The sequence below is a fragment of the Nuphar pumila genome, chromosome 6 (genome assembly GCF_984573655.1).
Source record: "Nuphar pumila chromosome 6, dmNupPumi1.hap1.1, whole genome shotgun sequence".
In the NCBI taxonomy this organism is placed as follows: Eukaryota; Viridiplantae; Streptophyta; class Magnoliopsida; order Nymphaeales; family Nymphaeaceae; genus Nuphar; species Nuphar pumila.
The window spans coordinates 89,902,837-89,930,252 of NC_143254.1; the positions used below are offsets into that span (position 1 = coordinate 89,902,837).

General features: G+C 40.4%; 1 long non-coding RNA gene across 1 annotated transcript; it reads right to left on the minus strand.

The window, feature by feature from the left end:
- Positions 1 to 816: 816 nt before the first annotated feature.
- Positions 817 to 3,101, minus strand: LOC149835103 (uncharacterized). The gene is made up of 3 exons (XR_016432591.1): positions 3,085 to 3,101; positions 2,806 to 2,952; positions 817 to 1,093 (listed from the first exon to the last, which is right to left on the minus strand). It is a non-coding gene; the product is annotated as an uncharacterized LOC149835103 (long non-coding RNA).
- Positions 3,102 to 27,416: the final 24,315 nt, after the last annotated feature.

Consider the following 27,416-nt stretch of genomic DNA (forward strand, 5'->3'; position numbering starts at 1 on the left):
ACGGCATTGAATTTTGGAAAGCCACTATATGCCCATATAGTGAAGAAAGGATTTGAATCCAATATCTGTGGGAAGTGCTCTGATCAACATCTATTTCAAGAATGGTGAGCCAGTTTTTGCTTGCAAAATTTTCAATGGGATCGAGGAGAAAGATGTAATCTGGACAGCAATGATCACAGATTACTCGAGTGTAGATGGAAAGTTATGGAATACCTCGGTGCAATACTATAAATCATGGTTGTAGGTTGTATCTTCTCAATTAAACCTTAAGGATGTACTCAACATTGTTTATTTTATAGAAATCTTTCTTTGGATCATGTTTTTTTGACATAAAAATAAGCTTTTTTAGGTCATGAAATTTTGATAATTGTTACAGTTGTTACTATTGTAGTATTTGTCTTAAAGGTGAAGGAACAACGAAGCCTAACAAACCTTCACAAGAGGACTTTCAGTCTTTCAACTTACAAGGAGAGAGAGAGAGAGAGAGAGAGAGAGAGAGAGAGAGAGAGAGAGCGCTCCAACTTTCGCTCTAAAACTCTTGAAACAGTGCCATTTTATTCATGTTGCACGCATATAAAAGGATCCAATAAAACAAAAAATCACACACCAATGAGGACCCCTCTCGTCTGATAGTTGCAGTTTGTGTGAAGAGACATTGCAAGTTCGAAACCTTTTGTTAAGTAGGGTGGTTCGATAACTGTTGCAAAAGGAGAGAGCTTTAATTCCGTTACCTTAAAAAAAAAAGGTGTAGTTATACTGGAGTAACACCGACACCAACAAGCTTTATTAGTAGAGATTCATCTTCTTTAGGTAGCTATGGGGTTTCAGCGATATGGAGGAGGTGATGGCAGAGGTCAAGAGGCTTTGAGAACATGGGCATGTGATCAGCACCTTCAATCTCAACCAGTTGATCCACAGGGTTCATCTCTATCATCCAACGTTGGAAACTCTCCTTGATTACTTGGTCATCTTTGCACACCACGTAAGCTCGCTTTGTACGCCCATACTTCAACTCGGATACGAAATTCTCTTTGGAAAGATCTTCTCTGTAAAATGGTGCTGATCTCTTCAGTATTGTTGCCAAAGTGTGGTCCTGCAGATTATGACTCAATACATTAATGAAAGCTAATCTGCACATCCCTAGAAATTACAACACATTCCCTAATAGTAGGTTTTCTCTGAAGTTTTCATCGTGGACATCCGGTCTGGCAGCCTGGGATTATCAATGGGTCAGGTTTGTGTTGGCTACTGACTCGACCCAAACCCAAATACTCGGACAAAAACTTCAAGCCCAAATATTATTTGGGTTGACCCGAGTGAGATACATGCTGAATTTGAGATATTATTTTGCATGAATATCCGACACAACCCCATGGAACAAAGTATTATAAGTTACACTCATCCCCAATCTTCAAACCCTTCCTTCGGATTTCATTGATGCAAGTTGTTTTGAACAAATTGCGGACTCCATAGATGTGATCTCTGTCATTCATTTAGTGAAGATTGATATTTAAATTGCTGAAATTCGACTCGTGTGCGGGAGTTTTACGATTCAAAATCAACGGTCCAGAAAACACAAAATTAAGCGTTTAAAAAAAATCATGTTTTTTCATTCAAAAAAAATACTATCCCAATACGGTTTATATATATCTGAACCCAAATGGGTCAGATGTCCGACTGATTGGCGAAACTGACAAGATTGGCCACTGTGTTTTATCATGATCCTAGACATTCTCAGGATTGGACCGTATATTTTTCAAGGTGAAGAAAAGCTAGCCCTCCAAGTCTACCAACAAAAAGTTTTCAGAATATCTGTTTGTAGGAATAGAAGTCAAGGATTTGGCAAAAAAGCTGGCAATGGCAAAATAAAAAGTTATTGCCTTTTCCTTTCGAGAAAAATCTTCTCATAGGGCCCCCCATCTTTTACCCTACTTTGCCTTTCTGTATACTAATTATTGACATAGTGCTAAAATCATTGTTGAAAGATGGATCTGTTTTTGCATTATTAGGTAAAAGGTCTCTCTCTCTCTCTCTCTCTCTTACATTTAGGTGCAAACTGAAAACAATTATTCTCATTTTTTTTAAAACAGTCATTTTCATCCAATATGATTTGGGTTATTATTGCAAGTAAATACTCATCTACATACTTATCTTCACCTATATGGTTCACTTCTTATTTACTAATCCTCAAGTTTTACGTATATCCAATTTTAAGCCCACTTGATCGAGTGTTACTCAAGTTTTAGGCATATCCAATTTCAAATCCACCTGATTGAGTATTAGGCAACCACTTTTTTGAGTTTAGATTTGTTTTATAGTCAAATAAAGCACCTGATTGCCCTCCATCAGGCCTTGGATCCCAAGGCACTGTCTCCAAGATGGAGGGTGATCGGGTACTTAATGCACAAATATTTGTGCAATCATATTGCACCTCATGTTTTCAGGTCAAGGTAATCATTTGTTTTTCTTGTTTAAATTGAGTTACCAACAACATGCAATTAATTTTGTTTTTTCTGAAAATTAAGAGTTTGGATAGAGTGCAATCACATCACACAAAATTTGTGCATTAAGCATCTTATCGCCCTCCATCAGGCCTTGGTCACCACAACTGAAAGGCCTGTTCTCGAGATGATGGATGATCAAGTGCTTGATGCACAAATATTTGTGCAATGAGTCTATCAGCTCTACTCGCACATCTCTAAACTTTATGAGGCACTAGATATGCTTCTACAAGAGCTTGATCCCCCACGAGGCTCGGGCTTAGCCAAAAATCCATAAGTGAGTGCAAAGTTAGGATGATTATACCTCATTGGAGCAATTGTTGTACAAGTGGATGAGCAGGAATCTTGGGCCGAATTCAAGTGTTATCGGGAGAGTCTGCGATGCGTCGTTGTCGCGTACGAAGCTCGAGTCGTCCCACGACTCGATCCGATCCTTTTGAACAAAGAAATACTGTTTGGCATGTCAAAGGACAGAAAATATCATGACAGACAGAACATTTTTTCCCTTATTTATTTATTTTCAATACTAAAGAAGAATGCTGGCATGTAAAAGAGGATGAGAGAGAGAGAGTCAGTCAGTCACGTTGTGCAGAAGTTGAGAAGGTGGCATTGATGGTTTAGGCATGAAGGCAGAAACAAAGACGGCAGCAGCAACCTTCGCCGGAAACCTGTCTGAAGCAAGGGCGATGCTGAGACCACCGAGGCTGTGGCCGACCAGCACAACCCTTTTATTGTCAGAAATGGACTCCAGTAGGTCCATTAGGGGTTGGCTGTACTCGGCAAAGCTGAGCACCTGGTCTGGCTTTGCTGGATCGATGCCTGACGCCCGCAGATCCAACGTGATCACCTCATGGCCAGTCTCTCTCAACAAGGAGGCCACCTTGAACCAACTCCACCCTCCATGGCAAGCTCCGTGCACCAAGACGAAGTGGTGCTTCCTCCCGCCTTCCATGGCTTCTTTAAGCCTGCTAGTCTTGACACTATATAAGAAGCGAGAAATCAATTTAAAAAAAAATAAGAATAAACAAACCAAATATGCAGATACAAAAATCTCGGTATTGAAAATTTCTAATTAAATCAGTCTGGTAGGGTCTGCCTAACCCCAGCTTGTATTTCAATGAAAAAAAATAAAAGAAACGTGGAAAAGGGCGTTAATGCTTTTCCACTCCAACTTTTCAACGAGGGACACGATTTGACTGCATATGAGACGCGTGTTTGGCTGTACCGAAGGTGCTCTTCGAATCTGGTTGTATCCCTGTGTCTTATGAAGAGGGTTGCAAACTCTCTCATTAGTTGACGTGAATGATACTGTTTTCTGCCAAAACTTCTCGGGATCCTTTTGGTCAAGGGGGTCTGCTTGCAACCTGAAAAGATCAGGTGCAATATGATTGCACAAATATTTGTGCATTAACCCCATGATCACCTTCCATCTTGGGGACAGGGCCTATAATTTGTGGCCTCCAAGGCTTGATGGAGGGCAATCGGGTGCTTAATGCACAAATTTAGTGTCATGTGATTGCACCGGCAAGGGAGGGGAGCTAAAGTTATCCTTAAAATCATACCCTTTTGTCATCCTTATGGGATCTCATTTCTACTCATTTTGATCAAATCTGACCCTATATCAAAATTTAAATTTTCAAAATCTGACATGTATGATAGACACTAGCTACAAGAATGAGGGTCAATAGCGGTGACAAAAAAAGTCACAATAACATCGACTTTAGATATCCTTGCTAATGCTTTAGCTCCACACAAATGTCGCCGTTAAAAACAACATTTCTATAACGATGTCTTTAGATATCGTTGTTGTAGGTATGTTTATAACATCAACATTATATGATTGTTACATATGTCGCCGTTATAAACATACCTATAACCATGACTTTAGATATCTTCGTTATAGGTATGATTATAACGACGACATTATATGGCCAATAATTATTGTCGTTAAAAAACTTTTACGGCAATATTTAACGGGTATATAATATCGCCACTATTGATATATAACGACGATATATAAAAAGGCCGGACGGACCCGTTTTCTTTTTCCCTTCTGTGTAAAGAGAGAGAGAGGGGGGTGAGGGAGGGGAGCTGGTGGGGGAGGTTCTTGGAGGAGGAGGAGTACTGGGGAGGTTATTAGACTTCCAAAATGCAATAAACTTCTGCAAATTTGAGATTGAACATGACATCTGGCATGTAATAAAATTATATTGTCAATGTTATGTTCTTCCCATGGTTGACTAGGTGGTTTATTTGTGTAATTAAATCAGATCCAACTACTTGAGTTTGAAAATTTGTTGTGAACTATTTGAAAGTGTACTCATAATGGCAAACCCATGGTGACGGCTTTCATGGCAACTGTTTGAAGGTGTTTGTATGTATCGCTTCTTGCATATTAATTACTGGCAAAAGAAACCAATAGTACCTTTTTTAAGTTGAAAGAACATCTCATACATGGGCCACCGTGATCGGTTGGGTCTTCTATAACCAAATAGTCTGAAATATCTAAATATGCTGTATGCCTTAATAATCTTAGTTAATTTTGTTTATTACTATGTTATCCTTTTTTCTCCATGAAAATAATTTCTTTTGATGTTTGTGTTCTTTTTAAAACTTTTACTTTGCTCATGAATGTAGATCTTGACATGAAGAAATTTTGGTGGTTATGAAACACATACAAAGCAATTTAACCATTATTTCCTTCTTTTTTCTCCTTTTCAATATTTTTTGCGCATTTAGGATTTCAGTTACTTCTTTTTCCAAAGCAAGAAAAATAAATCATGTTTTTTATGCTGGTTTATTCTTCTTTCAGATTTAAATGCATCCATGCATTTATCGATTTATTTGTTCATTATTCAAAGTCAATTTGGGAAAAGGAAAAATTATTTTTGTAGGTTTAAGGTCTATAACTATGATATTCCTGTATAGTTGTTATATATAGACTTTAACCTATGTCGCTGTTATAACCTATAACGTTGACATTTTTGTGTTGTTGTTATAAACTTTAACCTGTCGTCAATACAACCTATAACGATGACTTAATTGTCACCATCATAGCTTATAATAGCAACTTACTTTTTGCCGTTATCGACTACAATGACGAGATAATTCTCTCTGTTATACGCTATAATAGCATCATAGAAAGATCATCATCATAGGATGGGTCGTCGCTATTGGTGTTCTCAATTTCAACGAGATTATTCACTAGTGTTGGGTCACACATTAACGGTGACCTATAAATATCGCCGTTATTACTCAACTAAGGTAAAAATTTGACGATCTTTTTTTTTTGCCATTATAAACCTGTATCAACGATAAATAAGACAATAACTACCAAAAAAATTGCTGCTATTGACCTTCATCCTTGTAGTAAGATTTTATGACAATTCAAAAATACCAGTTATAAAAATACTAATATTTTATAAATAATAAAATTATATTTTTCATAAAAAAAATATAATGCAAGAGCCGACTTCAATCAAATCGATCATTGTCGAGTAAAGTAAGGGAGTTTGGGTGCCCACTTGTCTCTCATAATATATGTATATGCTCACTTAATAGGTATGACCGAAAGACATGTTTCCAACAAAACAAAGGTGATGAGACGTGAACCTTCCACCTGACACATGGTGACAAATAGGGCTGGTAAACGAGTCAAATGAACCGAACAGGGCTTGTTCAGGCTGGGCTCATTTATCAGTGGGTTGAACTCGTCACTCGGCTCATGTTCATATTTAGCCGAGCTCAATGAGGCGAGTCGAACTCGTGTAAAAACGTTTCATGTCATTTATACATGGAATATATATATTTTTATATATTACACTTAATAGTTTATATATATATATATTCATTCATTATTTTCTTTATATAAATATTATGCATAAAAAACCTATATAGTTTATCTATACAAACTCTCTCGATCTGAGAACCCTGTGTTTGAGCATGACTGGTTTAAGCTAAATGAGCTGCTTGTGGCTCAGCCGGCTACATGAACCGATCACAAACGAGTTCATGACGAGACGAACCCAGCTGATTCACGAGCTGCTCGATTCATTTACCAGCCGGTCTAGCCCTAGTGACAAAACACTCATTTTCCAAGTAAAACTGGTCATATATTCCTGGATACTTTTTTTAGGCGAATAAGAACTTGAGAAACAAGAATACAGATCGGGCACGTATTCTTGACACCAATTCCAAGATTTTGCGAAAATTAGCATACCAAGACATTTATGTGCTTTTTCAAAAATAAAAATTGAACAATTAAATATTTAACAGTAATAAGTCAGACAAACCGCACCAAATAGCAGCACTCCACTTACATGGATCTCGTATGACTTCCAACTGTCATTCATTGTGTCGTACCATTCCACAAGGCATACATGATCAAAACTCACGTGTCCCTGTGACATCATAATGAACATTGAATTATGGTATAGAGATCCGTCTTTTACCCTATGTACATTTCAAAAACTTATGCTGATCAGGATGTCAATGGATCAGATTTTATCTGATATCCAGCCCAATCAGACTCCAGTTAGTTGAATTTGGTAAAAAAAACGAAAGAATTTGGTAAGAAAACTATATCTGAAACAGATGCGGATACGGCTTTAATTTTTTGCTACCAAATCTGATGAATATCCGAATTTAATAAAAAACTGAATCTGTTTACTTGTAAAAAAGCGAATTTGGTAAGAGTTTTTCAGTGTCCCGATCTGAATCTGAATCTGAATTTGAATCCATTTAGCCAACATCCGGTTGGTTGGACATGGTATTTCGTATTTGGCAACATTATACCTAAATCCAAACCATTTCACATCCCTCAATGTAGGAGTGTAACTGAGTCGGACATACCTTTCCTGAACTCACATCCCAAACTGATTATACCCAACCTGACCCTATTTTAGTGGATGCATGAGTTCGGGTTGGGTTCAAAATATAGACCCATAATGAAAACAAGTCGGGTACTGGGTATTGCAAATGAAGATCCTAATCCATTTGAACCTGAGCCGTTTTTCATACCCAACCGAAATGTTTCTCCATATTGTAAAACTTAACTGACCTGAATCCCACCCGATTTTGTACCTGAACTTGTTTTATTCTTGAACTGACCAGAACCCGAACTCTCTTCTTAATCAAACCAACCTAAATCCAAACTGATTATGTTTCCACCCCAAACTTATGTTATATATATTTTGAATATAATATATCATTGATGTCATTTTATTTCAAACTTGAAATGATTGGTTGGTATAAAAATATTTTTTTATATTTAGATTTTGGCATTATTCGGAATAGTTAATTAACTTTTCATCTGTTAGCATGTAAACTTTTTAATAAATAGTTTATTTCAGCAATTTACATATTTTTTATTGACAAATAATTAGGTCTAGAATACCAATCATATCAAGACATAAGCGTAAACATGAACCCATTGAGACCCGAACTGATCATACCTCAATCCGTCAACCTATATGAGCCTACTTGTTTCTGCCATACCCAAACCCGATCCCGGAACCAACCAGAATCAAAATTGGTCTGTTAAGGTCTGACCTGATTATACCCAACCGGATACATACCCAAACCCATTAACTCATATAGGTTCAGAATTAGATTGGGTTGGGTTTGAGTCTTACTTTTAAACCAATTCAAATTTGAGTCTGATAACACCTGAACCGAACCTAAAACCCGACCCAGTTACACTCCTACCTCAATGCATGTTTTGAAAAAAAAAATATTTGAAGAACAAATCCATCTTTGGTTGAGTAATTCAGAAAAATCCCTATATTTTATGAAAGCAGATTTCAGGACTCATATTTCCCATGGAATTCTCAAATAAGTATGTATTGTTTACATTAGGAATCCAGAATGGATATCTAATTGAAGTTTTGCTCATAGATGACGAATATATTGATATTAGGTCCCACAGCTTTCACATATTGAAGATAAAAACACCTTACTTCTTTGGAAATTCCTCTGCTAACTGCCTAACTCACTTTTTACCGAACTCTGTTTAACTCTTCGTAAACGGCACATTCAAACCTCTCTCTCTCTCTTAGTTTTTTCGATAGGCCTTTTTATTCAGATCTAGTTCACTATTTTGGAGTTCACCGTCTATGCAAAGTAGGGGTGTCAATGGGTCGGGTTTGATTCAGATCCCACCCATACCATACACAAGGTTCAGGTTTGGTGATAAATAAGAAGGTTCATTACAATCTGGGTTAGACCAAAAGGGTCCAATTAATATATGAAGCCAGGTATGGTTTGTGAAATTTCATACCAGACCTGAGTTTCGACTAAGATTCACAAATTTTCAATGTAAAAAAGATAAAAAATATTATTTGACTGAGTATGGTCCAGGTCTGGTTCATGTAATTCTGATAGGATTCGGGTATGGTTTTACTTATGGTGGGTCTGATTGGACTTGAGTCCAGACCCGATACCAGCATCTCAAATCAGGTCTGATCAGTCTGGTTCCACCCAAGTCCGAATCAAACCAGACCCGTTGACACCCTTAACGCAAAGCATGAAAAAATGGTGGCAGTCCTGATCTCACAAACAATAAATTGCATTCATATCTAATTCAAGCTCTCACTCACCATTCAATTACAAAAATCAACCATTGCTCAATCTCTCTCTCTCTTTAGTAAAAAAAACAAGCTATGCACCCCAAAAATGGGTATATGAGTAGGGTTTTCTTGAGGTGTTTTATTAAGGTTTCACTTGAAATGCACATAAAAGAAGGGACCTTGCCTTCTTTTGTGCAAGATAGTCTCTTCCAATTCTACTGTAATATAATCCTCTTGACCTCTTTGCCAAACAACAAAATTATTTTGTCTTCACAATTTGAAGGGTCATTTGAACGCCTTAATTTGTCACTATTTAGCAGGCCTACTTCACCCCCCCTCCCCCAACTAGAGGTGGCAATCGGGTCGGGTTGGCGTGTCAGCATACCTCAACCCGAACCCGACCCGTTTATTAAACGGGTCAGCTGTGGCAAACACGAACCCGACCCGTTTAATAAATGGGTAACCCGACACGACCCGCCAACCCATTTAATAAATGGGTTGGGTCGGGTAAACGGGTTTTCAGGTTCGCGGGTCGGGTTGGCGGATCGGGTTGGCAGGTAGTCAGGTTGGCGGGTCGGGTTGACGGGTCGGGTTGGCAGACGGGTTGGCGGGTTGGCGGGTTGGCGGGTTGACCCACCCGCCTAACCCGTTTATTAAACGGGTCAGCCGGGTTGGCGGGTTGGCATACCCCCAACCCGAACCCGACCTGTTTAATAAACGGGTTACGCGGGTCGACCCGTTTATTAAACGGGTTGGCTTAAGCCCAACCCGAACCCACCTAAGAGGCGGGTTGGCGGGTCGTGTCAGAAATTGCCACCCCTACCCCCAACCACCATCCCTCTGTATATAGGGTAGAGTCTGAAGCAGAAGAACAAGGAATCAGCCAACTCTCTTTATCAAAAGCTTGCCTTGTATTTAGAATGGAAGAATAATGGTAATCAAGAACTAACTGCATTTAAATCTAATTTAAGCTCTCATTCAATGTTTAATTGCCCAAGCAGTGCTCTCTCTCTTTCTCTCTCTCAACAAGCAATGGGCTTTTGTTGAGGTGTTTTAACACATCTAAAGAAGGTTACACGAACCAATTAATGCTCTCTCTCTCTCTCTCTCTCTCTCTCTCTCTCTCTCTGCAAAAATGCCTTCCACCTCAAAATGAATATTAAAATATGGTTTTGTTGATGTGTTTTAGTATGGTTTCACTTGAATATTATATACACTTAAAAACATAATTTATTAGATAATATTATTTACTTATCCTCAAAATAAAATATTATACTCATGCATAAATGATAACTTCTGGCCTCCCTTTCATGGGTCACATTTCTAACTATGATATTATAAATTAATGACTTACTAATAATTACTAATGACATGCATCATTATTGGAGTCACGATCCAATCAGGTAGCAGGCGTGTGATCGCCGGCCATCCCTGACTAGTGGCAACAACTGCCTCTGGTTGGTGGGCCATTGGGTTGGGCTGGATGGAGGAGGTGAAGGAAGGGTTTTGTATCCCTAACTCTTCCCCAACTTCTCCCTTGCCCATCGTGAGTGAAAGGAGGTTGAAACTAGCCGGTTTCAGCATGAACTGGTTCACCTCAATAAAACCCTAAAAGACACCACCTAATGCCCCTTGATCAAAATCTAAGTTCGATTCCATTACTTCAAACCCAGACCCATCACTCCTTAAGCCTTTTCACCCTTTCATTGACCCAAAGTTGCCCCAAGATCCATCTAAACCAACGTCAATAAACCGAAACATTTTCCTAGATCTACTTGGACTTACATAAATCCTATTTTCTAAACAAATCTTGGAACTCACCCAAATCCAAATGCTATCTTACCCATCTGACCCAGAAACCACACAATCCTACTTAGATCCAGTTAAGGTACACTTGGATCCAATTTTATTTTAATTGGATTCAAGTTTATATAAAAATGAACTTTGCTAGTTTGATTCATATATCATATGAAAATCCATTTGTCTCCATGCTACACCAATCATTAGAAGATCAAATCATCATTCTTCACTGGGATCGGATTTCATTAGTGCTAGTGGATCCACATCTGTCTGAAGTTGCAACAGCTCATTACCTGGTATGGGTGGAGTGAAATTGGAAGAAATACAGTCAGGATTTAAACTTGAGGGCAAGTCTTCTTAAACCTGGGCAAAATGATGCAGGAGTGAAGCAACGCAAATCGGATCTAGCAGGGCCCATTTAGATTTATCTTAGATTTTAGAGTCTTTTAATTTTGGATCATTATATTTGGATATCTTGTGTTTGGATATTTAATCATATCCATACTTTAGGGTAAGTCTTATCGATTTTTAAAAGGTTATCAAAATAAGAAGACTGTTTGTTTAGAATTATGAAACCTCTATCTTTCAAGCATGTGAGGGCCAAATGTCAAGGCAGAGTTTTGAATTTGAGACAATTTTTAGTTTTATCAAATTTCTTGTTATTTTCAGTTATTTTCGAACAATTTTCTTGAATTTCTTGCTTTCTCCTATGTAATCTCGTAGTAGTTCAATTTTTTTTTGTAAAATCGAGCTTTCAATTTACATTAGACTTAGACTCAACCCAAAATGGATTTATACTTTCAACTGACTGAACCATTTAGGGTGAAATGGCTTGTGGCTGGTGATGGCAACACTAAATTTTTTCACTCATATGCTTCCCATCGTCATAGGAGGAAGGTTGTTCCTTCTATCTACATTGAGGGTGTTTCTTATCTCAATCAACACGTTAATCCGGCGGTCTCGCTATACTTTAAAGACTTATATTCTGCTTCGTTAACTGCGGAGGGTGTCTTTGGTATTATCCTAGTTGGGTCAATTCAGCCTGAGCAAGCCAGGTCTATGCAAAGGAGGTTCTCTGACGATGAGATTTTTAGGGCAATTAAGAATCTGTCGGGTTGGAAAGCGCCTAGCATTGACGAGTTTCATGTCAACTTTTTTAGAATCTTTTGGGACTGTGTTAAATCAGACATGGTGAGCATGTTTGATGAGTTTCATCGTAACTTCAGACTGCCTTATCATTTTCATGTTACTATTATTTCGCTCATTTCGAAAGATGATGAGACCACTGATATTTCACGATTCCGCCAAATCTCAGTTATGAGTGCTCTCTATCGGATGTTTGCCAAGATTTTGGCGAATAGGCTGAAATCGGTGACTAACTAGATTTTTTCATACTCTCAGTTCGCCTTTATCTGCAATAAGAGGGTCCAATACTCGTTCATCATGGCGTCCGAGGTTGTACATTCCTTGCAGCATAACGGTCAACCTTACTTTATCCTTAAATTAGACTTTCATAAAGCTTTTGACTATGTGCATTGGCCATTCTTATTTCAAATGTTAGCAAATTTTGGTATTGGTCATCATTTTTCTGGTTGGGTGAGGGAGCTGGTCTCAAATGCTCAGGCCATGTTAAATATCAATGGTGTTAGAGGAGACCGGTTCAAGCTGGAGCGGGGTTTGCGGCAAGGGTGCCCCCTATCGCCTTTGTTGTTTAATGCAGTTGTTGAGGGTCTTGTGGTCTTGCTTAAGCGGGTTGTTTTATCGTATTTCATTGATCCTTTGCATTTTTCTGACTTCTCGGGTCATATTCTTACTTATGTTGATGATATGATCATTTTTTGTTGTGCAAATGTTCAACAAATGCTTAGGTTCAAGCTTATTATTCAGTTCTTTCTCTTCCTATCTGGGCTTTCTCTAAATGAGACCAAATGCTCTATTACCATGTTCAATGTTAATGCCAATATGCTTGCAGTTGGAAAGAGAATTTTTAATTGCACTATTTTTGACTTGCCTATTATGTACCTGGGTTTGCCGTTACAAGTGAAACACCTATCTTCTGCTGTTTGGGCTCCGACGCTTCAAAACGTGAAGCGCAAATTGCTTTTGTGGCAGTCGTCTTATCTCTCCATCGTTGGCCGTCTAACCTTAGTCAGACATGTTCTTCCAACTATTTCAGAATTTTTCATGTCTATATTTGTGATGCTTGTGGGAGTAGAGAACCAACTGACGCGCTTGCTGGCAGGTTTTCTATGGTCTCGGTGTTAACTCAAGGGTAAGTGTCACTTGATTGGTTGGCATTCAGTGGTCTTACCTCGATCTATGGCTGGTTTAGGCATTCTTGCGCCCAGACTGCGAAGCATTATTCTTGTCACCAAGAAATGTTGGTTGGCCCACCAACCGGACAACCCTTGTGCTAGTTTGCTTCTTGCTAAATATGGGGCTCCAGCTCTTATCCCGGTTCGTCTGAGAACCCGAGGTTTGGCACTCTCACACTTGCGTAAATCGTGGTTAAGGGCTTTAGCCTGCTTTAGAGACCATTTTGAGGACTCCAAAATATTTGGTCAGTGGTTGTAGTGGGCGTTGGCGCCAAGCGGAGAGTTTCTCACAAAAAAGTCTATAGATCGTTGCTCTTGTCGGGGGTTGATTGGTTGCCCGAGGATGTGCTTTGGGCGAAGGGTCCTTCTTCCCATTCTCGAGTCTTTGCTTGGTTAATTCTACACGATAGGATCCTGACCCACAGTAATTTAAAGAAGTGGGGCATTCAACTCCCGAGTTGGTGCGTGCTTTGTCAAGCTGCAGAAGAATCTACAGTTCACTTGTTTTGGTCTTGCCCAATATTTGTGAAACTCTTTAGCAAGATCTGGAGGCATCCGGAAGTGTTTGTTAAGGAGGAGTCTTTTGCACTAGATCTGATCTTGGGGGCGGTTTGTATTAGGCGCTGCAAGAGGTGGAGGATCATCTGGCAGACGTGGATGCTTACTTCATGGTGGTTTGTTTGGATGGTGCGAAATGATGCTCATTTTTATCAAATTTCAGTTAACAATAATAACCTAGTGCATAAAATCTTGGTAGATGTTTATGCGATCTTGCGTATGCATCTTACTGATCTTCCGCTCCCTCCTGCTAATGCTTCCTCTCTTTTGCCGCAATTTGGGCAAGCGGTTCCGGCGTGAGCCCGTTTATCTGTCTGATGTTCTTTTCTGTTGTGCTTTCTTTATTTGTTTTGGCTTTTGCTCTTGTTCAGTTCATGGGTTCAACATTTCGTTGATCTTCAGGAGTGGTAATGTTGAATTACTTTCGTCTCTCTCTCTTTCTCTCTCTCTCTCTCAGTAACCAAATACACGGCACAGGAGAATATACCTCAGTTCATAGAGCCCAGCCATATTAAAAACTTGTCTACATTTCTTTTATCTCTATTTTTTTATTCTTTTTAAACGAGGACTTACCTAAGAACAGGGTCACTTGATATCCAAATCCGCTTCACTCATCCCCTATGTCATCTCCATCTTCATACATACTCTTAAATCTTATGATGTAAGTTGTTTTGATCAAATCTAACCTTATATGGATTCAACATGATCCTTGGATTTATTTTTATTTTTTTTTGACAAAAAATGTGATTTTTGAAATCTTCATCTTCATACATCTCTTAAATCTTATGATGTAAGTTGTTTTGATCAAATCAGATCTTATATGGATTCAACATGATCCTTGGATTTTTTTTTGATAAAAAATATGATTTTTGAAATCACAAAATTTTGTGTTTTGTCAACAGTTGATGTTTTAACCATCACCATAAACCTCTTTAAGTGCCCTGTCCCATAAGGGTATGTTTGATGGTTTGCCTATGATTGGACGAAATGAACAAAAAAGACAGTTATGTTCGTTCCGTAATAATTGTACCAAATCCACCTTACTCAGATGTTGTGTTTCAAATATCCTTTGATTGATGATGATGTGCGAACAACTTGGAAAGGCATGTCTTTCCCACATCTATTAACACTAAAACCCGCATTGGCATCAAAATTAGGGAAGTCGCACTTAAAAAACTCAGATTTGTTGATGAATACATGAGAAGATTGCAATGTGTGTTGAATTTGTTCTTAGAGACGATGAATTTCTTCATTCGTGGTTGAATTTATCGATAGAGATGATGAATTTCTTCATTTGTGGTTGAATTTGTCGATAGAGACAATGAATTTCTTCATTCATGATTGAATTTCTTCATTCGTCGTTGAATTTGTCGATAGAGACAATTCAATCCCTACAAACCACACGAGAATCAACGAACACCATCCATAATTCCATATCAAACTGTAGCTCCAAGAAATCAATCAAATGCTGAGGAAACGATGAAGTGCATGATTCCACTAAAATAAATTGAAACAATCGACTTCCAACAATTATATGATTTTATCCATATAACAAACTCACACCAACACACTGTTTCTCCTCAAAGGTAGCCTTAAACCCTAAACCTCTAAAAAATCAAAAATTATTAAAAAAAAAACCTCTTTCCACTTCCCAGATTGCAAAACACCATGAACCCCAAATCCCAAACAGGAATAAAATAAAACCATTTTTGAAGGAATAGATGAAACGATCTACTTGGGTTGGGGAATCGAGGAAGGGGAAGGGGTGCTGAGGAGGCTGGCCTGTGGCATTTCGAGCTCATTCATCTGTTGCTCGAGATCCATCTGGTTGATCAACGGGACGACAAGGATCAGGATGGTGGTTTCTGTGATTCGGGTGGTATTTTCGATGCTATGCAGGAGCTTCTTCCTGCAGTCAGACTCTGACGACACCACCTCCCTCTCCTTTTGCAGCAACGATAATCGTTGGATCGAGCTCGACACCCTCACCTCCACCCCCTTCGTTATTGGGGTTTCCCGCTGCACAGGGGAGAGAGAGAGAGAGAGAGAGAGAGAGAGAGAGAGAGAGAGAGAGAGAGAGAGAGAGACTAAAGTAATCCAACATTACCACTCATGAAGGTCAACAAAATGTTGAACCCATGAACTGAACAAGAGCAAAAGCCAAAACAAATAAAGAAAGCACAAGAGAAAAGAACATCAGACAGATAAAATGGGCTCACGCCGGAGCCGCTTGCCAAGATTGCGACAAAGGATAGGTAGCATCAGCAGGAGGGAGTGGAAGATCACTAAGATGCATACGCAAGATCGCATAAACATCTACCAAGATTTTATGCACCAGGTTTTGAATGTTAACTGGAATATGACAAAAATGAGCATCGTTTTGGGTCATCCAAACAAACCACCAAGAAGTAAGCAACCACGTCCGCCAGATAAACCTCCACCTCTTGCTGCACCTAATACAAACCGGCCCCAAGATCAGATCTAGCGCAAAGGACTCTTCCTTAACAAATACTTCTGAATGCCTCCAGGTCCTGCTAAAGATTTCCACAAATATTAGGCAAGACCAGAACAAGTGAAACGTAGATTCTTCTGCAGCTTGACAAAGTACGCACCAACTCGGGAGCTGAATGCCCCACTTCTTTAAATTACTGTGGGTCTGGATACTATCGTGCAAAATTAACCAAGCCAGGACTCGAGAGCGGGGAGAAGGACCCTTCACCCAAAGCACATCCTCAGGCAACCAATCAGCCCCCGGCGGTAGCAACGATCTATAGACTTTTTTTTGTGAGAAACTCAAGAGAGAGAGATGCATCGACAAGCGCAACGCACCCATCAATATATATTTTTTGTAAATTGTTCCTATCATCCCTGTTATTTTCGCAACAGGGGAGTGTGTAGAACGTAAATAACAGTATATAATGGACGTGGTGGACGACATTTTGCACGTCCGCCATGTCCCACATTTGCTAAAATTCGTATGTTTTTTTGGTTTTTGTCCCGCACGACATGCAAGACATGATGTCAAACATACCCTAAAGGAGACCTATCGTCTAAAGGAAGGAGGATCAGGTGTAATCACATTGCACCTGATCTCAATTCACGCTAAAGGAAGCATGATCAGGTGCAATCACATTACACAAATTCAATGTGCCCCTGGCATCTGATAACCCTCCATCTTCTGTCGTACGGTCTTTCAGCATGGGTCCTTCTAAATAGTAAGCCCTCGCATTTTGGACAAACCACCCTTGTGATCAGAAACTCTGTGACAAATATCACAAAATTTATAAAAAATCTCACAATAATATCGCAAGATTTATAAAAATCTTGCTATAATATCGTGAGAAATTGCCTGAAAGTTTAAAACGGCAATTTCTCATGAGATTTTCAAACCGTGACAAATATCATGATATTTACGTTTTTAGCAGATATTTATTGTCAAACCCCTAAGATTTTTATTTTTAAATGTATTTTATTCATATTTTCTTATAAAAATTATTATTATTATTTTAATTTTAATCTATTTTTTATTGCCGAGATTTTGCCAAAAAATGCGAGATTTATGAAAAATTTCAAAATCTCCCGAGTTTTTAACTGCCGATATTTTGCCGTTCTAAACTTTTGTCACTCTGATCAGAAGAATTGACCTTATTCCAGACGGGCTTCCATTGTCTTCTCAAAAGCCTACAAAATGAATTCCATGGCTGCAGGTCCCCAATCTGGAGGTCTGTTTTCAACAGCGCTCCAAATAAAGGGTTGCCAACTGCATCAAACCCACTCCAAATAAACGCTGCCTTTTGAGGTTTTGACCTGACCCTCACACATTAAGTGGGTACCCATTGACCTGATTCGCTCTCACACCCCCGTCTATTCTTCCCTAATAGGGCCCATTTTGTCAGTACCGTCTCGGGCCCTGAATCGAATTCCAAACGATTCATGTGAATCCGGCAAATACCAATTCGGAAGCTGAATCCATCAACTTTTAACCTCAGAATACACGTAAAAAACTATTAAAATAATATTTAAAAAGTATTTAATTTTTATTTATTTGAAAATTAGCCGATTCAAGCATGTTCCGTACGATAATGATTCAGGCCGATACTGACAACAATGGATAGGACCATCTCCCTGCATCGGGTCCGATGGGATCAATCATTTGTAGATCCCGACTGTTCATATGCAACACATCTTTAGTGGCGTTTATCTCAACGGGTTTCCCAACCGATGGAGTCATTTCACCAGAACGTGGAAGAGATAATCCAAGGTAGGAAAAGTATAAGACAGAGAAATGAAATATAGAAATTGAGATGAGAACATGAGTGGCAAATGATAAGGTGACGATGTATTGTTAAAGTGCTCATTGCTTTTCCAACCAAGCCCACCATTCATATTTTTATCGAAGCAGGTTATATGTTCCCCCCCCCCCCCGAACAGGGCAGTTAGCTACATCTCATGATCAGGGGTCCCAAAGAGCACCACATAAGTAAGCATGTGCGTCTCGTATCCCCATGTTTGTCAGCATTAATTAGCATTGGAGTTTGATGCGATTGCAAAGACTTAAGTACCCTCTCCTCCATTGGTGCAAAAAAAAAATGATGATTCTTGAAAAGGAGTGATTGTAAAGACTTAAGTGCCCCGAATATGATTATTTAAGACCCAGTCTCTGCACTGCAGGATTATCCGAGAAAGAAATCTCCCCTGGAGGAGGCCATGAACATCAACCCTCTTACTCTCTCTCTCTCCCTTCTATTTTTGCTTCTGTGCACATCCATTAGAAGATCATACATTGCTCCATCAAGCACCGACTGACTTGCACATTGACTGTTGTGGAGCCTGATTCAAAGTTTTTACCCTTACAGGAGGAAGGTCTGGGGGCTCCTCTCAGCGTGGGTAGCATCACTCAACTTGAAGAGTTGTGGAGTCTGATTTAGAGTTTTTACCCTTACAGAAAGGGGGGTCTGAGAGCTCCTCCCAGTGTGGGTAGCATCATTCAACTTGAAGAGTTATGGAGTCTGATTCAGAGCTTTTATCCTTACAAAAGGGCGGTCTGAGGGCTCCTCCCAGCGTGTTCATGGCCTTTTGCCCTTACAGGAGGGGGGTCCGGGGGCTCATCAACCCTCTCTCGCTCTCTCTCTCTTCTATTTCTGCTTCTGTGCACATCCATCAAAAGATCCTACATTGCTCCATCAAGCACCGACTGACCTGCACATTGACTGTTGTGGGTCCTTACTGATGAGCTGCCTCTAAATTTATTCGACTCTGGGTCCTTACTGCACTTGAACTTGAGTAGTTGTATTTTTTGTTATTCGGTGGGTGGTGAGGCCCTCCTCTACTCTCTCAAGACTCTTAGCTTGGGCAATCTTTCTTTTGATGATTGTGGTTGTAATGTGTCATTGAAGTTAAAATGGAGAATGAAATGACAATAGAAATTGCTGAAAACTTACAGAAATAAACTAGACTCAATAACGAAGACACCACTTTTTACGGATTTGGAATATGACCTCCGGTTAGGGAGATATGACCCTGACAAGTTGGTCCTAATTCGGGTAGCGATTTGCTTACTGAATAACACTACAAATCGCTATAGCGATTTGCGGAAGACACTACAAATGGGTCGCCATCATATTGCATCGTAAGAATTTACAGAGCCGGTACTGAGATCTCATGTTCGGGGGTTCCAAATCGCGCCACGTATAAGATGCAGACCGGCATGTATCCCCATGTGGGTCGCCATCATATTGCATCGTAATTTGGTGCCGCAGCAAAGACTTAAGTCACCTTTACCGTCATTTGCTTTCTCTTCCTCGGACGGACATAAATGCCCTCCTTCTAGAAAACTGAATCGTCGGTTCGTGAAAATGACAAAACTGCCCTCCATCAATATCGCGGGAAAACGTTCCGCAGAGTTTGCGTATATAGCAAGCGTTATGTTGTATGATACAAATAGTTCAAAAAAATCCTTTCTCGCTCTAAGCACTCTACCGGAGATTCTTTGCTTTCATCTCGAGTTGCCGGAGCATCCTTTCCTTTTTACCAGAGCATCTGTTTCCGTCTTAGGCGCAGTCGCAGCATCGTTGTCACCTTCTGTTGCGTATTAGTTGTTACTGTTGCTTACTCTACAGTTGGAATATCCAAATTCTCATCGTTTCGGTGAGTTTCGTGTAAGTTTTCTTTCTTCAATCTGAAGATTGCTTCTTATACAACGATTTGTATTATGAACCCAAATATTTCGACGATTTCTAATGATGATGATCGTGTATTGTGTTGTGCAGGTTAGCAATGTCTGCGTCTCATCAGATTAGAGATACCCCGTCGTTCTATGGGTTGTCTATTAGAGAAGTGATCCGCCAGTCCCATCTATCTAAAGTTTTTGAAAGATACCAAAATATACTTAAGATTGAGAACGATGAAGACAGGGAAAAAGCCTTGGAATCGTATTATGCGGAGGATTATCCATCAGATATCGAGGCTGCGGACCAAAGGAAGAACTCTGAAGAACGAAAGATGCAGAACAAGGATGACGAAGAGAAGGCAAAGGCCAGAAATATTGATGAGAATATAAATAGAAGGCGGAGGATTAACGCACAGCAGATGGAAAAGAGGAAGAAGAAGGCGGAGGAGTGGGAAAGGGATGTTAGCAAAATGCTGGCGGAGGCTCATAGGAGAAACTTGGAGAGTAGAGCAATGCGACACAAGGCAAGGCTACTGAAGGAGGCGGAGGAGAGGTGAAGGCAAATGAATAAGGAGGAGGAAGAGAAGAAACATAATATTCCTCAATTTGAAGAAGAAAATGAAAGGTGAAGGAGGGAGTTGGAGTTCGAGGAAGCTAAGGAAATGCAAAGGCAACAGAAGGAGAATGAGGAAAAGAAAGAAAGGCAACGGAAGGAGAAGGAGGAGGAGGTAGAGAAGGAAAGAGAAAGGAAGAAGCAGGAGGAAGAATTGCAGGAAAGAAGGAAACAACAACTGCAAGAGAAAGAAAGGCGGCGGAAGGAGAAGGAGGAAGAAAAGGAAAGGGAAAGGAAGAAGCAGGTGGAAGAACTGCGGCAAAGAAGGAAACAAGAAATCGAAGAGAAAGAAAGGCGGTTGAAGGAGAAGGAGGAGGAAGAAAAGGAAAGGGAAAGGAAGAAGCAGGAGGAAGAGGCGAAAAAGGAGAGACAAAGGAAGCAGAAGGAGAAAGAGATAAAGGAGAGAGAAAGGAAGGAAAAGAAGGAGGATGCGAAAAAGGAGAGAGAAAGGATGCAGGAGGAGAAAAGGGAGAGAGAAAGGAAGGAGAAGGAGAAAAGGCAGAGAGAAAGGAAGCAGAAGGAGGAGGAGGAAAAAAAGGAGAGAGAAAGGAAGGAGAAGGAGGAGGAGGAGAAAAGGGAGAGAGAAAGGAAGGAGAAGGAGGAGGAGAAATGCGAGAGAGAAAGGAATCAAAAGGAGCATGCGGAAAAGGAGAGAGAAAGGAAGCAGAAGGAGGAGAAGGAGAATAGGGAGAGAGAAAGGAAGTAGAAGGAAGATGAGAAAATGAAGGCGAGAGAAAGGAAGGCGAGAGAAAGGCATGCGACGGTGGAGCCGGTAGAGATGTAGATTGAAAGGCAGTTGGAGGCAGTGGACCCACCAGAAAGTCCCAGATTTTAGGGAGAACAACAGAAAATAGCGACCAAGGTAAATATATTCGTCCTGTCTGCGAAGATTTAATAATATGTTTAGCGATTTTGGTATAGCGATTACTGTGTTAGGTATTGATATTTATAGCGATTACTGCGATAGTATGTCTGCAACCGATATTATTTATAGCGGTTAGTAGAATAGTATTTATAAGTACAAATGAAAGTAATTTATAATTTGTAGGAATAATATGTTATTTTGTGTTACAGAGAGGTCACAGGAGAAGTAGAGCACCAAGTGAAAAGCTCGGAGGTCGCTGTCAATGGCCTGTAGTTCTGTCTTGGTATGGTCAACTGAGTGCATATCAGAAGGACCGACTACGAAATATGCACTTCGGTGGCCTTTTGGACCAGCAATATTTTGAAACTTGTTGGAATACCATGACTCACCTGGTAAATAAGTGGAATGATAAGACTAACACATTCCAGTTTGATTCTTTTGAGATCACCATGACTCTAGAAGATGTGGCGAAGATCACTGGCCTTAAGTGCGATGGCAGTGCTGTCCTATTACGACATTCAAACTATAACGCAAGGGAAAACTACTCTGCCCTTCTAGGGATGTCGATGGACGATTGGAGTCAATGTATTTCTGGTGGAAGCAATTCCACATCAATGAAGGTCTCATTTTTTCGTAATAAATGGGAAGGCCACTCCGCTACTTGTGCATCTGAAACAGCTCACCAAGAGTTGCGCGGCTTCCTTCTATATTTTTTTGCTCTTACATTATTTTCCGATTGTTCTGGTTCGAGAATAAGTTCCATGTGGCTGCACTACCTGGCAGACTTAGACGAAGTCGACAACTATGCCTGGGGTGCCGCTATGCTCGCACACCTATACAGTCAACTCCACCGTGCAAGTAATGGTACAAAAATAGTTGGTGGATTTTGGCCATTTGTTCAGGTATTTGTTGATTACATACTTAGTATTTGTAGACAAATCTCATTGCAGTCTGTGGCGTTGCTAATAATATTTTTTTTGTTAGGCCTGGGCGTTGAAAAGAATTATCCCATTGCGTCCACGGTGTGGCCCTCCGATTTGTGGTTTTCCAAAGATCGGTCGCTGGGCCAGAATAAACGTCGCAGTTTATAATGCTAAGTCCATTTTAGATGGGCTGCAATTAAACGAGGTAAACGTTCTAAAATTGTTTACAATCGCGTCAGCATTTACCATTGAGTATTATAATCGTTGTAATGTTCAGCATTCTTAAGTATACATTGCTGCAGGATTGTCTTCCGTAGTGCATATCGTTGTTGCCATATCATGCGTAAATAAATTTTAATATATTTGTCATTCGTTATTAAAAAGAATTACCAATGTACAGGTTTTGTGGAGACCTTATGGAGATGGGGGCGATGATGAAGACGTTGTTGCGGAGGCTGCCAGATTGTCTGACCGCGATTTGTGGCTATTCTGCAATTTTGAAGCCGAGTTGCAGCAAGGTAGTCGAGTTCTCCTACAATCTGGCTTGGGGCAGTCTATCCCAAATAAGCCTTTGGAGGTGAGAAGGAAGATGAATATTGGTGGGGGCAGGCACGTGAATTGGAGCGATCGCTACAAGGACGGATTATTAAATTGGAACTCAGGTGGTTTCCCTGCCGTATCGTATGATCATGAAGGACGACAATTTGATCCCTTCTATTTCGAAAGCTATTGGGAACCAATGCGGCGAAATCGGAAGATTGAGAAAATTGTCAACCCATGCCTCCCAACTGTCCCTTCTCATGTTGTAGCCCAGCCTCTACAACCAAAACGTCGTCTCGCTCTGGTTAATACGACTAGTCCCTCAGTAACAAATCACGAGGAAGACTGAACACTTGCTCCAAAAGAGAAGATTGTCTCTGCCGCAAGGTTCGAACTTATTGAGAGGGAGAATAAGAAATTAAGGACAGAAGTAAGCACTATGGGCAGTCAATTGAATGCAGTGATGGACATGATGACTAGTCTTCTTAGGCAAGGTTTCGCAACGAAGAGGCCACCCAGGATAGACAGTCCACCAATAAAAAGTGAGAGACAAGTCTATGAAATTTCATCAGATTCGTCCAGTGACTCGAAATAAATCCTAGATTTTCATTTTTATCACGCTATACATTTGTTGTAATTGTATAATGAGTTGCGGTAACATGAAATTCTTTTACTGTTTAATTCTTTATTATTACATCTTTCCGACTTTGGGTCTCGGTAATAAATAAACTTTAAACGAAAATAGATGTTTCTTCAGAAATCGTGGCATTGCCTAACCTCTTTGGCATCGCTAAGATATAGCATTTCTGTTTAGCAATCGCTGTATTTGTCTTCGCCTCGAAAGAATATCGCACAAAGTATTGGCGATCTAAGCCATGAACAATAATTTAACGAGTTCTGACGGCACAAAGGTTTGTATCCATATACGATAATCGTGAAAAGGTATTTGTGTTAAATAATCAATAGATAAGGAAAGAATTTGTTGCCATCGCTGGATACTTCGTGCTTTGAGTCGGAGACCATCGCAGCATAGTGATTTGTGGGTATTGTTCGAATGTCAAATCACACGTGGAAAACGTATTTTTGAATATTTAAAACTTAATGAGCGGCATGGAAAGACGTATTTTTGAATACTTCGAACGCAAGCATTTAATTTGGCGGCAGTTATCAAAAAAAGGCGGCATGCGAAAAGCCGTATTTATATTTTTTTTTAAACGCAATCAATTAATTAGCGGACTGTTTTCAAAAAATGGCTGCATGTTAAAGGACTTTACCTTTGTAGGTGAGGACGGCGTTTCAGTATCTGCGTTGCAAAGGTGCCATCGATATCTCCGTCCAGGCATGGCGCCGAAGAAGGGGACAATCGGAGCAGTACGACCAGCCATGGCGGCCAAGAAGAGGACGAGTGGAGCAATACGACCCGGCACAACACCAAAGACGATGGGAGCACTACGACCGGGCACGGCGGCAACGGAGAGGACGATGGTAGCAAAACGACCAGGCACGACGCCAGAGGAGTGGACGAGGGGAGAAAAACGACCAGGCACGGAGCAAACGGATAGGAGGATGGGAGCTAAACGACCAGGCACGGCGCCAATGGAGTAGACGATGGGAGCAAAATGGCCACCCAGGACTAGCGCTTAAGAGGTATATTTTTTGAAACGCCTGAGCGGTTTAGTGAACATTTGCCTCTTCATGTCGTATTTGGACTAGTGTTGTTTACTGTAGACAATAATTTCAATGTTCAATCCTGAATACCACGCTCATGGTGCACTCAGTGCAACATCCACAGTCTCGGGTGGGCGGCAACGCCCTGATGAGTTCGTAGATGACATCGAGCAGATGCAAGATGAATTTGCAGATGGGAACACTATCAGTAATTTTGTAAGTATTTGTCCACTATCAATTTTTAGGTCATCAGTTTGCATGTTCTGAAGTTCGTAAATTTGTGCAACCAGACACTGTATGATTTTGTCAATTACATTCAGAGCAACCCAACGAGCAATACAGTACGCATCATCAGCCCGTATTTCATGGTATGTCTGGGCCGTTGTTGTTCTGTTTGCTTTCATGACATACTCACGTTTCTTGGTGGTTAAACCTTGCTATTTCGTGCAACAGATGTACGTCCGGCGAAAGCCATACGGCGTAGGATTCGCAGATGCACTACCTTGTTGGAACAACGATGATGAGTGCGTAGACATTTCGAAATTTGGAAAGGTAAGTGAACAAACCTCTTATCCAAGGTTTATTCGTAACATCCCCATCACGATAAGTCTCTGGAACGAAAAATGATTTTATCGATTCGCAGATTTTACTTCCTACACTCTGGCAACATCCAGACCATTGGGTCCTATACGAGATGAATTTTCAGGTAAAACAACTATGGTGCTACAACTCATTGGACTGCCACAGTGGCGTAGAACGCGATGCTATGCATTTGGTAAGCTTGTGCCCAAAGGTGAAGTAGCTATTCGAGGTGGACCGGACTGTAATATATTATCCATTTTTCACAGGCGGGATTCCTTAACGGGCAAATGGGTGTCGACATTGCCGAGTGGATGTTGCTCTGTGCTGACGATGCTCCGTTACAAAGTAATGGGGTCGATTGTGGCATATTCGTAATGAAGCATATTGAAGCAATATACAATGGAGAAGAACCTTGTTTCCACGCTGTATGAGCTTCGTATCCGATGTTATTGGGTATTTCTGCTATATATTGGTTTCACATTACCTGTTTTGTTGCAGGAACATATGCCGGTAATACGCGACGAAATATACAGAAAATTGATTGAGTTTAAAACGAACGACAGACAGAATAGTATAAAGTGAAACCTATCGATTGCTCTGTCTGTACAACCTAACGAGCCCCTCCATCACCGTTCTCGCCGTCCTCCTCGACAGCAACCCAGTCGGTGCAGTCGCGCTGAGGGTGGCCAGCAGGAGCTCCGCCAAGTCCTCTTCCTCTCCCTAGCGAGGTGTCAGCGGATTTGTCGTTCCGGTGACGGGTGTTCATCTCGTTCCGATGACGGGTGTTCTATGAAAAGTAAATTGTATTCAAAAATAGTTTTGTGTTGTATACGCATAACCAATGCTAGTAAAGTTCTTAAGCAATGAAGAATATTGTACGGCGAAAGATATTTCTAAATATCGCATTACGTGAACTTATCAATAAGAAATGTTTGTTCTCAGAAATCGCTGTATTGATGAACCGATGGTAATGTACACCTAAGGCGATTTCTTGAGACGTACTTGTTGATTTATTTGAGACCCAAAGATTCGGTCCAATCGCATTGACTACGATTCAGAATAGCCCTATGGCATGACATTGTTTTCATTAATGCGGAGTGCTTTTTTATTTAAGATTTGCTTTTGGTTTAATGAAACTGACGTATATACTCAAAAACTGACAGAGGGTGATAGGACGTTTCATTAATATTTGAATGACACAACACACAGTTCCACTTTGCTTCGCGAATAAGGAACCGACATAATCGACAATTCCTGCATAAACGACTTATTCTTGAATCGAGTGCATAGGCGGCTTCAACGCAGTTGTCGTATCCGTCTATACCTTTTTCATACGTTTGTAAGATCATAATTGAAGAAACCGTCGTTTAAAATTCAAGCAATTTTCAAATGCTGGCACAGGTTTTCATGGTCGTAGCAGTGTAGTTTGACGTTAGACCACCAAGCGTATCGCTTTGTACTATTCGTAAAATACGAACGCAACATTAAAACGATGTTTAAGCATACAACATTTCATAGCGATGTTGAATATTATCATTTCGAACATTAGAAGTCTTTGTTCATTGCACACATCGCAGTCTCACCCTGCGACTGTCAATCACGCGGGTTGAGCGCACATCTTTTATCAATTACAAGCCTTTTAGATCCTCGCCTCCGTCATTTTCTCCTCCAAAATTAGAAAGGACGTCAACTTTTTGCAGAGTTCTTCGCGGAATCTGGGTATATCAACCTGCAAAAACAGATTGTAAACTAGAAGCAATAGACATGCCCTTAATTCCCAATAACAGAGGCCAAGGAATGGCATACAGCGTCGAAACAGGGTTCTGCACCATTGTATATCGCTTCAATGTACTTCATTACAAATACGCCGCAATCAATGCCATTATCTTGTAAAGGAGCATGGTATGTCGTGCGATAGATCCACTCGCTGACATCGACTCCCAAAATGGTTATGAGGAAACCGATCTGAGAATAATGCGACCGAAAGTAAATTCATGACCCCAGTACACTACACGATACTCATATAGATGGAATCTTACGAGATGGGAAATGTCTAGCCGTAAACCACTATACAACACAAAACTATTTTTGAATACAATTTACTTTTCATAGAACACCCGTCATCGGAACGAGATGAACACCCGTCACCGAAACGACAAATCCGCTGACACCTCGCTAGGGAGAGGAAGAGGACTTGGCGGAGCTCCTGCTGGCCACCCTCAGCGCGACTGCACCGACTGGGTTGCTGTCGAGGAGGACGGCGAGAACGGTGATGGAGGGGCTCGTTAGGTTGTACAGACAGAGCAATCGATAGGT